Source organism: Mobula hypostoma, chromosome 29 (genome assembly GCF_963921235.1).
Source record: "Mobula hypostoma chromosome 29, sMobHyp1.1, whole genome shotgun sequence".
In the NCBI taxonomy this organism is placed as follows: Eukaryota; Metazoa; Chordata; class Chondrichthyes; order Myliobatiformes; family Myliobatidae; genus Mobula; species Mobula hypostoma.
Window position 1 is genome coordinate 20,933,181 of NC_086125.1, and position 14,350 is coordinate 20,947,530.

General features: G+C 43.8%; 1 protein-coding gene across 1 annotated transcript in view; it reads right to left on the reverse strand.

Moving 5' to 3' along the window:
• trip10a (thyroid hormone receptor interactor 10a) overlaps positions 1-14,350 on the reverse strand; it is a 195,983-nt gene that overhangs the window by 79,291 nt on the left and 102,342 nt on the right. The window lies entirely within an intron of this gene.

Below are 14,350 nucleotides of genomic sequence, written 5' to 3' on the forward strand. Positions count from 1 at the left end.
TATTGAAACCTACCAAATATTGAAAAGCCTAGATAGAGTGGGAGCAGAGGATGGAGCCTAGGACCTGAGGGAAGGGCCTCTGAATAGAAAGATGTCCCTTTAGAATAGAGATGAAGAAGTATTTCTTTAGCCGGAGACTGGAGAATCTGTGGAATTCATTGCCACGGATGAGGCTAACCAACCTGTCAGTATCCACAGTGCCTTCCCTTCAGTCCATTAACCCTCTCCTTATAATGTGGTAGCACTGGAAGCGGATCCCCTCACACACATTCATCAACCACTCTGTGATTGTTTGCCAGTTACTTACTCAAACAGAGAGAAGCTTCTGGGAAGGTTCCTTGGTGAATGTTCGAAGGGTTGTAAAAAACCAGGGAACACCACATTCAGGCATCAACTAACCTGCCAACACATCTTTGGGATGTGGGAGTGAAAAACACGCTGCTGAAAGGGAAAATAAATCAGCCGTGATCGAATGGTGGAGGAGACACAATGGGCCAAATGGCCTAATTCTGGTTGCATGCCTCATGGGAGAGAATGCGTAAACTGCATTCAGACAGCACTCGAGGTCAGAATCAAACCACCAGCATGACCACAAGGACCAAAGAGTTAGGTCTGTAACCCATTCCCTAGAATTGTTCAGGGCAGTATTCCCGACACTGCACAATAGGATGGCTTGCAGATGCGGTGTTCCCTGGTCATTGACAAACGTTAAAGTAAGCAACATCCACCAAGAAATCTTCCCGAAAGCTTTTCCCTGTTGTCTACAATCTGGGAACAGCTTACTTCAGCTGCTTCAATAAAGTGTATTGTTTTTGTCTGGACCCTCAGTGTGTGCCAATAAACTTTTACAGCCAAGTTGATCCATTGTGAATACACTTAAAATACTTGGAACAGAGACACAGAGAGAGAGAGAGAGAGAGAGAGAGAGAGAGAGAGAGAGAGAGAGAGAGAGAGAGAGAGAGAGAGAGAGAGAGAGAGAGAGAGAGAGAGAGACAGAGAGAGAGAGACAGAGAGAGAGAGACAGAGAGAGAGACAGAGACAGAGACAGAGACAGAGACAGAGAGAGAGAGACAGAGAGAGAGAGACAGAGACAGAGAGAGACAGAGGCAGAGAGTGAGAGTGAGAGAGAGAGGGGGGGGCAAGAGAGAAAGGGAGAGAGACAGTCAGAGGGAGGAAGGAGGCAGGGGAGGGGGAGGGAGGGAGAAGGGTACGGGGTGCAGAGGAAGTGGGGAATGTGGAGGGGAAAGGGGAAGGGTGTGGGTGAGAGGATGAGGGTGAGAGGGAGTAAGGATGAGGGGAGAGTAGCATGGTGGGGGAGAGGAAGAGGAAGTCATACACCAGCTAAGAAAGGAGAGTGAAAGATGTGAATAGGGTGTGCACCAGACACACAAACACACACACACAGTGAGACATACTGCACCATGCAAAGACAGCTAGCAATATTATGGGCACAAAACAAGTGACCGGACATTGGACAGAGCAAGAAGACAAAAAGAAATGCTGGCACGAATAATCTGCTGTCAGGCGAAGGCTTGGGAACAACTCCAGTGTCTCTCTTTGACCCTGTGCCACCACAGAGCTGGAGTACGAAAAAAAAACAAGCAAAAGCAAAGACCAATACTGTTCTGAGGATGGTTTGCTGCCAGTTCACTCTGCCACTAAAGCTTATGGATAAGATTCAGTTGTTCTGCAATGAAATCACTGTTATGAAATTTAAATTAATTTATTCAAGTGCTGTTGTGTTTTCAGAAACCACAGTTAACTTGACCTTTAACTCAAAAAAATGTGATTTGCCTGCTTGGTTTCCACATTAACAAGTATGATGATAGAGATTTAAGAGGAGCTCCATCACTTGGCTCACCACAGGAGGGATTTGTAGTTAACCAAAGCATTAACTCTGTCTCTCTGCCTCTCTCCCGCACTAATTCGCAACATCCCTCTCTCTCTGCTTCCCTCACTGTTTTTTTTTGTTTCTGTACACCCATCCCTGTCTCTCCATTTTGCTACCTCCCTCCTTTACTTTGCTTTCCTCTCTCCCTCTGCTTCCCTCATTCTTTCTCATTCTCTCTCTCTCTCTACTTCCCTCCCTCCACCTCTTCTCTCTGCTTTTCTTCCCCCCTCCACCCCGTATTCGGAGCATTTTCTGCTTTATTATAGATTTCTATCAGCTTCAGTCAGTTGCTCTTGGGATCTACAGTAGACAACTGCAATCCACAAGAGTTACCTACGGTATGGTAATGTAATGGTTAAATTACTGGATTTGTGTCCAGAGACATAAATTCCAACCTTAATTTCACAATTTAAACTCAAGTAATTAAATAAATTTGAAAGTTAGAGCTAGTGACCATCTGACTACTAGATTGCTGTGTAAGATCATTTCTTTTCCTGTCATTTCCCATGCTAGCCTACATGTAAATGGCCATGCAGCAACGTGACGAACTCCTAATTGCCTATTCAGTTTGCAGAAAATTACGGACGCACAATAAACCTCAGCCTTGGTAGTAACGTCCCCATCAGCTGGAACAAAAAAGTACCTACATTACCTAACTTGTGCTGGGAAGAATCAAATGAGGACTTTCCTCCCCTCAGTTACATTGCTGGGGAATTCAAAGTCACCCACGAGCTCAATGCTGCTGCACACTGCCAAACAACTTGGTTGTTAATATGCAGAGGTTTCCAAAACCCACACAAAAGGAGAAAGGGAACTAAGTGTCTGAGATTCCCTGACCCTCTGCTGCAAGCCAAAGTACCACCGTTCTCTGAAATCTGCTGATGTACTAAAGGATCCCATCACTCGGTTCCTCTTTGCAACAACACTGTGACAACTTGCTCACTTCTGGAAAGCACGATAGGGCAATTAAAACAAATCCTTTCACGCCATCTAAAAAGCTTTCTTTCCCCCAGGAAGTTAATCTGATCAACCATTCTAGCATTTATGCGCATTTCATTCCAAATTCGTAAATTAAGCCAACTTTATTTTTTATATAAGCAACACACATAAAAGTTGCTGGTGAACGCAGCAGGCCAGGTAGCATCTCTAGGAAGAGGCGCAGTCGACGTTTCAGGCCGAGACCCTTCGTCAGGACTCTGGGCCTGAAACATCAACTGCACCTCTTCCTAGAGATGCTGCCTGGCCTGCTAGTCCTGACGAATCCAGTGAGGACAAATACCATGGGCAGTGTTGAGGGAGTGCAGAAGTGTTGGAGATATCATCCTCTCATGAGGCCTCTGATGGACATTAAAGTTCCCATCACATTGTTTCAAAGTAGAACAAGAACAAGAGTGCAATAAGATGGACTCCTGGCCTCACAATCTACCTCGTTATGATCTTGCACTTCATTTGCTTATCTGCATTGCAATTATTCGGTAGCCTTTACTCTTCATTCTGCGTTGTTTTTGTTTTATCTAGCTCAGTGCATTGTGTAATGCTATGCCTTTTTAAACAGAGATACAGAACTTCTGACCCAGTGAGCCTTGTCACCCAATTACACCCATGTGAGCAAGTAACCTGCTAACTTGCAGGTCTTTGGAATGTGGGATGAAACTGGAGCACCCAGAAGAAACCCACATGAAATGTATAAATTCCTTACAAAAGCAATGGAATTAAACCCATGTCACCGGTAAGATACCGGTGCCAGCTAAGGTACCGGTGACCCATGTTTCCATCCAGGGGGTCAGTGTGGACATGGTGGAGGATTACAAATACCTGGGGATACGAACTGACAATAAACTGGACTGGTCTAAGAACACTGAGGCTGTCTACAAGAAGGGTCAGAGCCGTCTCTATTTCCTGAGGAGACTGAGGTCCTTTAACATCTGCCAGACGATGCTGAGGATGTTCTACGAGTCTGTGGTGGCCAGTGCTATCATGTTTGCTGTTGTGTGCTGGGGCAGCAGGCTGAGGGTAGCAGACACCAACAGAATCAACAAACTCACTCGTAAGGCTAGTGGTGTTGTGGGGATGGAACTGGACTCTCTGACGGTGGTGTCTGAAAAGAGGATGCTGTCCAAGTTGCATGCCATCTTGGACAATGTCTCCCATCCACTACATAATGTACTGGGTGGGCACAGGAGTACATTCAGCCAGAGACTCATCCCACCGAGATGCAACACTGAGCGTCATAGGAAGTCATTCCTGCCTGTGGCCATCAAACTTTACAACTCCTCCCTTGGAGGGTCAGACACCCTGAGCCAATAGGCTGATCCTGAACTTATTTCATAATTTACTGGCATAATTTACATAGTACTATTTAACTATTTATGGTTCTATTACTATTTATTATTTATGGTGCAACTGTAACGAAAACCAATTTCCCCCGGGATCAATAAAGTACGACTATGACTATGACTATGACTATCACAGTTTCAAAAAGCTTATAGAAGTGTCTCGGGCAGTTCCCTTTTGCGAGCCACCTGAATTCTGTGTGCAACAGCAAGCATGCAAACTGTTCATTATTCTCAATACAAGGTTCTCAAAATAGTCGAGAATTGAGAGCATGGGACTTGTATCTATTTACAAAGGAGGTAACAGTATTTAATAATTTGTGCAGTCGATCAATTAGGGGTTTTGTTACAAGATATTGTCTGAAAATTTCACAGTGAATGATAATTATATCAGGTACAGCTTTCTTTCAAGAAAGTAATAGCCCCACAGTGTATACTGTCATTGATAGTGCCATGTCTGTTCACAAGCAAGAATGCTGGTGAGTAGAATGTCCTTCTCTTTGAAAAATTGCTCAACAAAGCAAAATCTTGATTTCTTCCTTTGCATATTTTTCTAGTCCCCTTGCATTACGAATTATGCTTTCATCTTATATGAAGCAAACATAAACAAGAAGCAAAGGTTTATTGACGGACAAAGTTGACATCCAACCACCGAGCAAATTCTGTTGTCCTAAGTATGTTACACACTGTGACTTACACATTCTGACATTTCATTTATTTGTCTTTGAGCAGAGTTGTCACTGAGGAATCACTTTAAACACTTAGTCTGGCGATTTATGCAAAACTACTCAGAACCTCCCTTACTGCTGGCAGAATCAGTTCTCCAATTTTATGAGACTTTCCAGATGTAGCAATGAGCAATGAAATGTTGTATGCAGCATGCAAACCATCTCTGTTTTGCTGTGAAGTGCTGGAAAACATGTTCTGAAGTGTTTTCCCCATCTGAAAGTTTTCACAAAGTGAATGAAAATAAGTCACGTTCTTGTTTGCTTTATCAGAGGGTATTCTCTTCAAATGTTCAAAGAGTCTGTATGGTTTCACTGCCTCATTTGGTAAAAAAAACACAAACTCACATAACAGATAGATCGGCTGCTGTTGTTTCCTTGGTGTTAGTATGAATCCACATTTCAGATACTCAACACAGTACTTCTTTTTCACCTGGTCTGCCGCAGCCATTTTCGTTATGGATTATCAATCACGGTCAATCGCTTATTATTTACGTCTAACTCAAGCACCACAATCAATAAAGGGGATAGTTATGACATCATAATAGGTCAGGCAAAACTTGACTTTCTGCCTGAAGGTACATAAAAGTGGGGTAGGGATATCTCAGTTGAGCCACGTGCTAGAGAAATGCAGTCAAGACCACACAAAAGGGGAAATTCTGAACTTTACCCCATTGAATACCATACCCTAATCCATAGGGATTGTGTCACTGTGTGATTTGAGTATAGGAATCACACTAGCCAAAATTGTACTACAGTAGTGAACACAATAATGCAAGGGCTGAGCCCAGAAATAACATGATTTCTTGAGTCCAGATTTCCATATGCCAAGTTCAGAAACGTCACATTGCTTTTCAACTATAACTAGTTTTGAGCAAAGTCAAAGAGAACGGTGGGTTAGAAGAGATGAGGTGGATCAAATGCCTATAATAAATCATTCATTTCTTAAATTAATCCTGCAACCCCCTCCTTGCTCTGTGCACCCCCCTCACCAGCCCACTTAGAAACTCCCACCACCCCCAGGGGGCGCTATCACCCACTTTGGGAACCACTGGTTTTAAACACTATGCGTTGTCCTGCATACTCTAAAAACTGTGTGCAAAAGAGGCTTTTCACTGCATCTTGGTACATGTGACAATAATACAAATAAGACTGCTCTTCATTTAAGATCAGTTAAAGTGCTTACTACTTCATTGCTGTTGGTGGGAGCTTGCTGACTTGTTGCAGTACCTCCTACACTGCAGCACTGAATTCACTGGAAAAGTACTGTAAAATGCTTTATCATGCCCTTGAATGGCTTTGAAGAAGACAACATGAATGCCAAGTCTGCCTTTCACTCCGAGTTAAGCAGTTTGAATAGTGCTGAGCTATCCCAAACCAAGCTTCGGACTCATAATAGGCAGAAGAAGAAAGAACCTCGATGTAGCATTCCTTCCCCATGCAGTCACCCACTTATTACCATGGCACCTTTGAATTCCCCATCTCAGGACACCCTAATACCAGCTCATCCCAATACTCATTAATCCTGCCTCATGTCAGCTCATGTTCTCACAGGTGCAAAAAAAGAAAGCCTCCTGTACAGTATTAGAGGCAGACGAGGGGAAGAGATTTATCAATGAAATTTGTAGAGCAGAGCTGGTGGGCTCCAATCCATATAGCACTGCATTCAGTGATTTAACACAGGCAATTCTGCAGATGCCGGAAACCCAGAGTAAGGCACACAACATGTTCCCCCACCCCTCACCTGGCTTCACCTATCACCTGCCACTTGTACTCCTTCCCCTCCCGCCACTGATGAAGTGACTCTGCCCAAAACACTGACTATCTATTCCTCTCTCTGTATCTGCTACCTGACCTGCTGAGTTCCTCCAGCATTTTGTGTGTGTTCCACTGCATTCAATGACCAACTTATCAGCAAACAAGATATTGTCACAAGGTTGCAGGATCGAGACCCACTCTCGAGACTTGAGCGCAAAGATCTAACAGACACCCAGCACAATGAATGCGCGACGAAAGATTAGCTCTATTTGTCACATGTACATCGAAACATTGGACATACAGTGAAATGCGTTGTTTGCGTCAAATCAAATCACTGAGGCATCCGTTAGTCTTGCGAGACCATGGATCTGCGCCTGGAAAGTCTTCACTCTCCAGGGCGCAGGCCTGGGCAAGATTGTATGGAAGACCAGCAGTTGCCCATGCTGCAAGTCTCCCCTCTCCACGACACCGATGTTGTCCAAGGGAAGGGCATTAGGACCCATACAGCTTGGCACCGGTGTCGTCGCAGAGCAATGTGCGGTTAAGTGCCTTGCTCAAGGACACAACACGTTGCCTCGGCTGGGGCTCGAACTCACGACCTTCAGGTCACTAGTCCAATGCCTTAACCACTTGGCCACATGCCCAATCAATGAGGATTGTTCTGAGATTGCAAGTGTCACTGCGTTTCCACAGCCAACGTAGCATGCTTGCAACTTATTAAACCTAACACGTACGCCTTTGAAATGTGGGAGGAAACCGGAGCACCCAGGGGAAATCCACACAGTCATGGGGAGAACATATAAACTCCTTACAGATTACAGTGGGAACTGAACCCGCTTTAAAGTAATTGCGCTAACCACTATGCTACTGTACCAGGATGCTGCAGTCTTGGAGGTACCTTCTTCTTGAGTGTGACATTAAAATGGAGTATGTAAAAACTCCCCTCGATCTTAAAGTTCAGAATCCGAGTCAGGTTTAATATCACCGGCATATGGCACGAAATTTGTTGTTTTGTCGCAGCAGTGCATTGCAATACATAAAAACTGTAAATTACAAAAAGTATACATAAGAAAAGAAAATTTAATAAGTACTGTACTGCAAAGAGAAAGGGGAAAAATACCGAGGTAATGTTTATGGGATCATTGTCCATTCAAAAATCTGATGGCAGAGGGGAAGAAGCTGATCCTGAAATGTTAAGTGTGTGTCTTCAGGCTCCTGTACCACCTCCTTGATGAGAAGAGGGCATGTCCTGGATGATGGGGGGTCCTTAATGATGGCATCACCTTTTGAAGGTGTCCTCGATGCCCGGGAGGTGAGTGCTCATGATGGAGCTGGCTGAGGTTTCTATTTTCTGCAGCGTTTTGCCACGTGCAGTCACCCCTCCATACCAGACTGTGATGCAACCAGTTAAAGTGCTCTCCACGGTACATCTATAGAACTCTACGAGTGTCTTTGGTGACATACTAGTCCTTTTCAGGGCGGTTAGTCCACCTTTGGTCCCCACCTGGCACTCAGCTCTCACCTGTGGCTCCCCGTAGCTGTTTGCATGTGACAGCGGCCACACCCCAGGCAACGGCTTCGACAAGCCGGCTAAACCAGGTGAGGGTAGCCGACGGGTCTCAAACCCTCGGTGAGATAGGGAGTTGTCTATCCCAGCATGTGAAGACAGACTCCGGCGGGTTGAGCGGACGAGACCAATGGAAGGTCCAACGGTCAAGAAGGCGGTCTCTGCAAGCGTCGTGGAACATGTAGAGCAGGACAAGACACAGAAGACGTCCTGGTCATCCACTGCGCCTAGTCCCATCTCCAGCCATCTAGACTCTGTCTTGCCACTGGATCCAGATGGGAATTGGGAAGAGAGAGTGAGGCTGACGCTGCGTAACTCTCCCTCACTTATATCCAAATTACGCGCTAGTCTCAACACCATCATAATGGTGTCAAGGTCCTCATCGACGTCAATGATGGACGAACAACATACTAGTTCTCCTCCAACTCCTAATAAAATATAGCCGCTGTCGTGTCTTTTCTGTAATTGAATCGATATACCGGGCCCAGGATACATCCCCAAAGATGTTAACACTGAGGAACTTGAAACTGTTCACCTTTTCCACTTCTGATCCCTCCATGAGGTTTGGCGTGTGTTCCCTTGACTTCCCTTTCCTGAAGTCGGCAATTGATTCCATCGTCTTACAGACGTCAGGTGCAAGGTTGCTGCAGTAACACCACTCAACAAGCTGATCTATCTCGCGCTTGTACGCATCCTGTTGCCATCTGAAATTCTGCCACCAATAGCTGCAACACTGGCAAATTTATTGACGTTTGAGCTGATCCTAGCCACACAGTCATGGGTGTAGAGAGAGTGGAGCAATGGACCAAGCACACATCGAGTTGAGGCAGGGTTTTTGACTGTCAATGAGGAGGAGATGTTGATCGCCGTCCCTCAATCAACTTTGTTGGGTTAGCCTTTAAACTCACACTAAGTTTTCTGCATGCAAATTTACTACTGCGGTTCTTAGACTAAAATAGTGACTTGAAGGCATTGACGTTTGTAATTGATGCAGAGTCTTTCTGTTATGCTTTCTGAACCGAGCATGCTACGTGTGGGGCGGGGGGGGCTCATATCGATATGAATTACAGAACCTGCCACAAAACCCACACAACAACCTGCATCTTCCACCATTTGAGGGCAGACACGTGACTTGGTGCTAATTTTAGAAGCGGTTGCTCCCTCCAGCTTTCTGGTACAGTTTACACATCTGCGCAAAGAAGCAGGCGGCTGGCAAAAACATCAAGCCAACCAGTGAATTGGGCGTCTGAAATAAAAGCAGAAAATGCTGGAAATAGCCGGCAGGTCAGGCCTTGACCTGCTGAGTGTGACCAGTATTCTCAGTTTTAATTTAAGCAGTGAAATTGTCACTGGAGTCACAGAATAGGAAGCACGAGGAACTCCATACAGTGAAACATCTCATAATCCAGGATTAAAGGGCTTCCAGTACAGTCCCAGTCCCAGGGAGAGAAGAGTGGGGTCATGAAACATAGAAAATAGGTGCAGGAGTAGGCCATTCTGCCCTTCGAGCCTGCACCACCATTCAGTATGATCATCGCTGATCATCCAACTCAGAACCCTGACCAGCCTTCCCTCCATACCCCCTGATCCCTTTAGCCACAAGGGCCATATCTAACTCCCTCTTAAATATAGCCAATGAACTGGCCTCAACTGTTTCCTGTGGCAGAGGATTCCACAGACGTTTTTCCTAATCTCGGTCCTAAAAGGCTTCCCCTTTATCCTCAAACTGTGACCCCTCGTTCTGGACTTCCCCAACATCGGGAACAATCATCCTGCATCTAGCCTGTCCAATCCCTTTAGGATTTTATACGTTTCAATAAGATCCCCCCTCAACCTTCTAAATTCCAACGAATAAAAGCCTAGTCGATCCAGTCTTTCATCATATGAAAGTCCTGCCAACCCAGGAATTAATCTGGTGAATGCGTTAAATCCTTACAGAACAGGAAGGAGGATGGAATTTTTGTTTTTCATTTATTCAGTTTTGGTTACAGAGACATTGCTACCAAGGCCATTATTTATTGCCTATTCCTAATTGTCATTGAGAAATTAGTGGTGAACTATTCCCTTCAACCACTGTAACTCACTTTCTACTTTAACAAAGTAGAAAGTGAAAGTAGAAAGAAAAATAAACTTTATTCATAGCAAAAAGTACTTACAAGAATAAACCACTCAATGAATGTTTTAAGTAGAACTTCATTGCATTCCTTAAAACCGGCAGGACTGCTGCACCCATTTTTACAAAGCATTTACGACAGAACTGCAAATCATTAACAGAAGAAATTCTGCAGATGCTGGAAGCAAGAGTACTACACACAAAATGCTGGAGGAACTCAGCAAGTCAGGCAACGTCTATGGAGAGGAATAAGCAGTCAGTATTTCAGGCTGAGATTCTTCATCAGGACTGGAAAGGAAATAGAAGCCCGTACATGTTACTATAGAACTGTGTGGCTTGCCAGGCAGTTTCAGAGGCTAGATAAGAGCCAACGTCATTGCTTCAGGTCTGAAGTCACAATCAGGCCACACACTGAGCAAAAACGGCAGATTTCCTTCCCTAAAGCGCGGCAGTGAACTGCATTTTTATTTAATAGTAATGATCAAGTGACAATTTTGTGGTTTCTGCTACTGAACTTTTTTTCTCCCAAAAGAACACTAACTGAAGTTAAATGCCACGGAGACATTTGAACACATGACTCTGGATTTGAGGGTCAGCTGTGACGTACTGGATAGCATTCTCGCCCTGTCACCAGATTGTGGGTTCAACTCCTATTTCGGAGGGCTACATACGAAGTACTATACCTCCAGTGCAGTACTGAGGCAGAAGTGCCTTTCTGGGGAGAAGGCGTGAGGGTACAGAATTCCAAAGAGTTACAACCCTTTGGCTGAATAAATTTCCTCTCCCCTCTGTCCTGATTGGTCAGACTTTTTCTAAAATGGCAAACCATGGCTCCAAGCACCCCGGGAAACATCAGCTCCGTATCTACAGTATCAAACGGCGCAAGTTTCAATGAGATCCCATCTCATTCCCAACAAGTGAAACTTTGGCTCTTCAGGATCAAAATCAGATTTACTATCACTGACATATGTCATGAAATTCGTTGTTTTGCAGCAGCAATACATAAATACACTATAAATTACAATAAGAAATACATATTAAAACATTAAGTAGTGAAAAAAGTGAGCAAAAATAGTGAGGTAGCGTTCATCAGTTCTTTGTCCACTCAGAAATCTGATGGCAGAGGGGAAGAAGCTGTTCCGAAAACATTGAGTGTGTGTCTTCAGGCTCCTGTACCTCCTCCCTGATGATAGTGTTGGATTTTGGTGTTTTAATCCAAGTTTTTTTTTCCAGAAGTTAGGAATGAGGAACAAAACCTGTTGCTTCACAATCGTTTTATTAAGAGTTGATAGAACAGAAGGAAACTGAATGGACACAGACAGGGAAAGTTAATACTAAAGATGATGCCCAGCACAAAACAGCTATTCTTTTAATACTGCAGAGATAAGAAAAGTTCCATTCAAACCCATAGATAAAAATGTTTATTCACTTAATCCAGAACAAGGCAGCTTCCTGAGCTTTTGGAAGCATGTTAAACTGTTATGCATATAAAGACTACTTAAAATACAAGCAGGTAATTAATTCTTAAACTACAAAGAAAATAATAATTAAACAATCTAATCCTAGAATTAAACAGTCAGATCCAACAGTAGTATTAAGAAGAGGCGGCAATGTCAATGTAAGGCAGGATCTCTGTACTTCTGCATTCAAGAAAAGTTTAACAGCATTAAATAATTAAGGGTTACATAGTGTATGGAAAAAGCTGTAACTGCTTCGCTGGAGGAAACTGCTTCTACTTTCAGTGTGTGTCTTCAGTCTCCTGTACCTCTTCTCTGATGACAGTAAGAAGAGCGTGTCCTGGGTGGTGAGGGCCCTTAATGATAGATGCTGCCTTCTTGCGGCATTGTTTTTTTAAAAGATGTTCTTGTGGTGGGGCTGGCTGAGTTTGGGACCCTCTGCAGCTTTTTCTGATCCTGTGCAGAGACCCCTCCATACCAGACAGTGATGCAACCAGTGAGAAGAGGGTCTTGTACTTAAACCTTCTTGTAATGTGCCTTTCTAATTGTTCAGAATATGTAATCTTTCAGAGATTTGCGTATGACATTCAGTCCCCTATAACACAAACACCCGTCCATCTTTTACCATTTAAAAACTTATGCTAATTATCAAAGTAGGCATAAAAATGAACCCACAGCCCATTTTAATGTACCATTAGCCATCAGGATGCTCATTACCACAATTCAGATTGTGATCAGAAGGAATTCTGGTAACATCGATCCTCATCCCCACACAGGAGCCAGATGTGAAGGGTTAACACCGGATTTGGGAGGTCTGTGTGTACGTGCATGGGTGGGAAGGAAGGAACAGGGCTTGTTTTGTAACTGGTTATGTCCTGTGTTGTTCTGCTGAGCATTGTGGGCGTGGGGAATTGAAACCCGGCTCCAGGGGCAGCCTGGATTGCACTGCTTGCTAATAAAAATGACGCACTTGTTTTGATGTACACATGATAAATAAATATGAGGCTTTCTTGACAACAGGTTCCATAGCAGAGTCTTTTACCAAACACTGTATCCCTAATGGGAAGCACAATGCCTGCCTGACAGATTGTGGACATTTGATTACAAGGGTACAACGTGTAGAATTAGCTATCTGGCCCTTGGAGCCTGCTCATCATGAAGATTCATGACTGACCTTCTACCTTATTGCCATATTTCTAAATTGTGCCCACATCCCTTGATTTCCTTGATGTCCAGCAATATATCGATCTGCATTTTCAATGAATTCAATGACAAAGTCGCCATAGCCCCACAGGAGAGAGAATTCCCAAACATCACATCTCCATCCTCTGAGTGAAAAGATATCCATTATTCTGTGCCCAGTGGTCTTAAAGGAAATACCTACCCTGCAGTAGGCACGACAAGCCTTCACTATCATTAGTACACTATAGAGTCATGGTGCAGGATAGTAAAAGCAATACCTGTTCACTATTAAACAAAACAATGAAGACAACCATCTCTCTCTGAAAGTGAAAAGATGGCCATGATACATACTGTGAGCTTTGTATAAACCTATATGAAGGCTTTGAAGGCATTACATCATAAGACACAGGAGCAGAATTAGGCCATTCAGCCCATCGAGTCTGCTCCACCATTTCATCATGGCTGATTTATTATCCCACACAACCCCAGTCTCCTGCTTTCTCCCTGTGATGTTTGATGCCCTTGCAAATCAAAACCCATCAAATCTGCTTTAAACATACCCTATGATTTGGCCTCCACAGCCCATCGATGGCAATGACAGATTCACCACCATCCAGCTAAAGCAATTCTTCCTCATCTCTGTTATAAAGGGACATTCTGTGGCTATGCCCTCTGGTCCTAGTACTCATCCACAATAGGAAACATCCGCTCCATGTCCACTATATCTAGGTCTCTCGAAGTACACTCAGTATCACTCACCCAACCATTCAACAGGAGCTGTAGGTCTCTGTTCAGGTTCATGTTGGACAATGTCTTAATGAGCACGTTCACTCCATGAATTCCTGAATAATTCCTGATCTGATCAGTGCTGAACTCTAGAGCTCCAGTCTAAGGAATCTATCGCGCAACAAACGTATAACCAACTGGGTGAATCGTCTTTGAACTGTAACTATAGTTAGTATTCCTACCTTAGTCAATGAGACCAAAAGTATACCAAATATCAGATGTGGTCTCACAAAGGTGCTGTACATTTCCAAAAATCCTCCTTACGTAAATCCACTTGTACCAAAGCCTAACACATTGTTAACCTTAATAATCGCTTGGTACACCTGCATGTTGGTTTTCGTAGATCAAGTTTACACAATCTCTCACAGTTTATCTAATACTCTACTGTTCAGAAAAAAAAAATCAGGATTATTATCACTGACATTTATCATGAAATTTGTTGTTTTATGGCAGCTGTAGAATGAAATACTGTACATAAAAATGACGATACATCAGAAAGCCAACAGCAGAGAGGAAGAAGCAGTTTGTAAAATGTTCA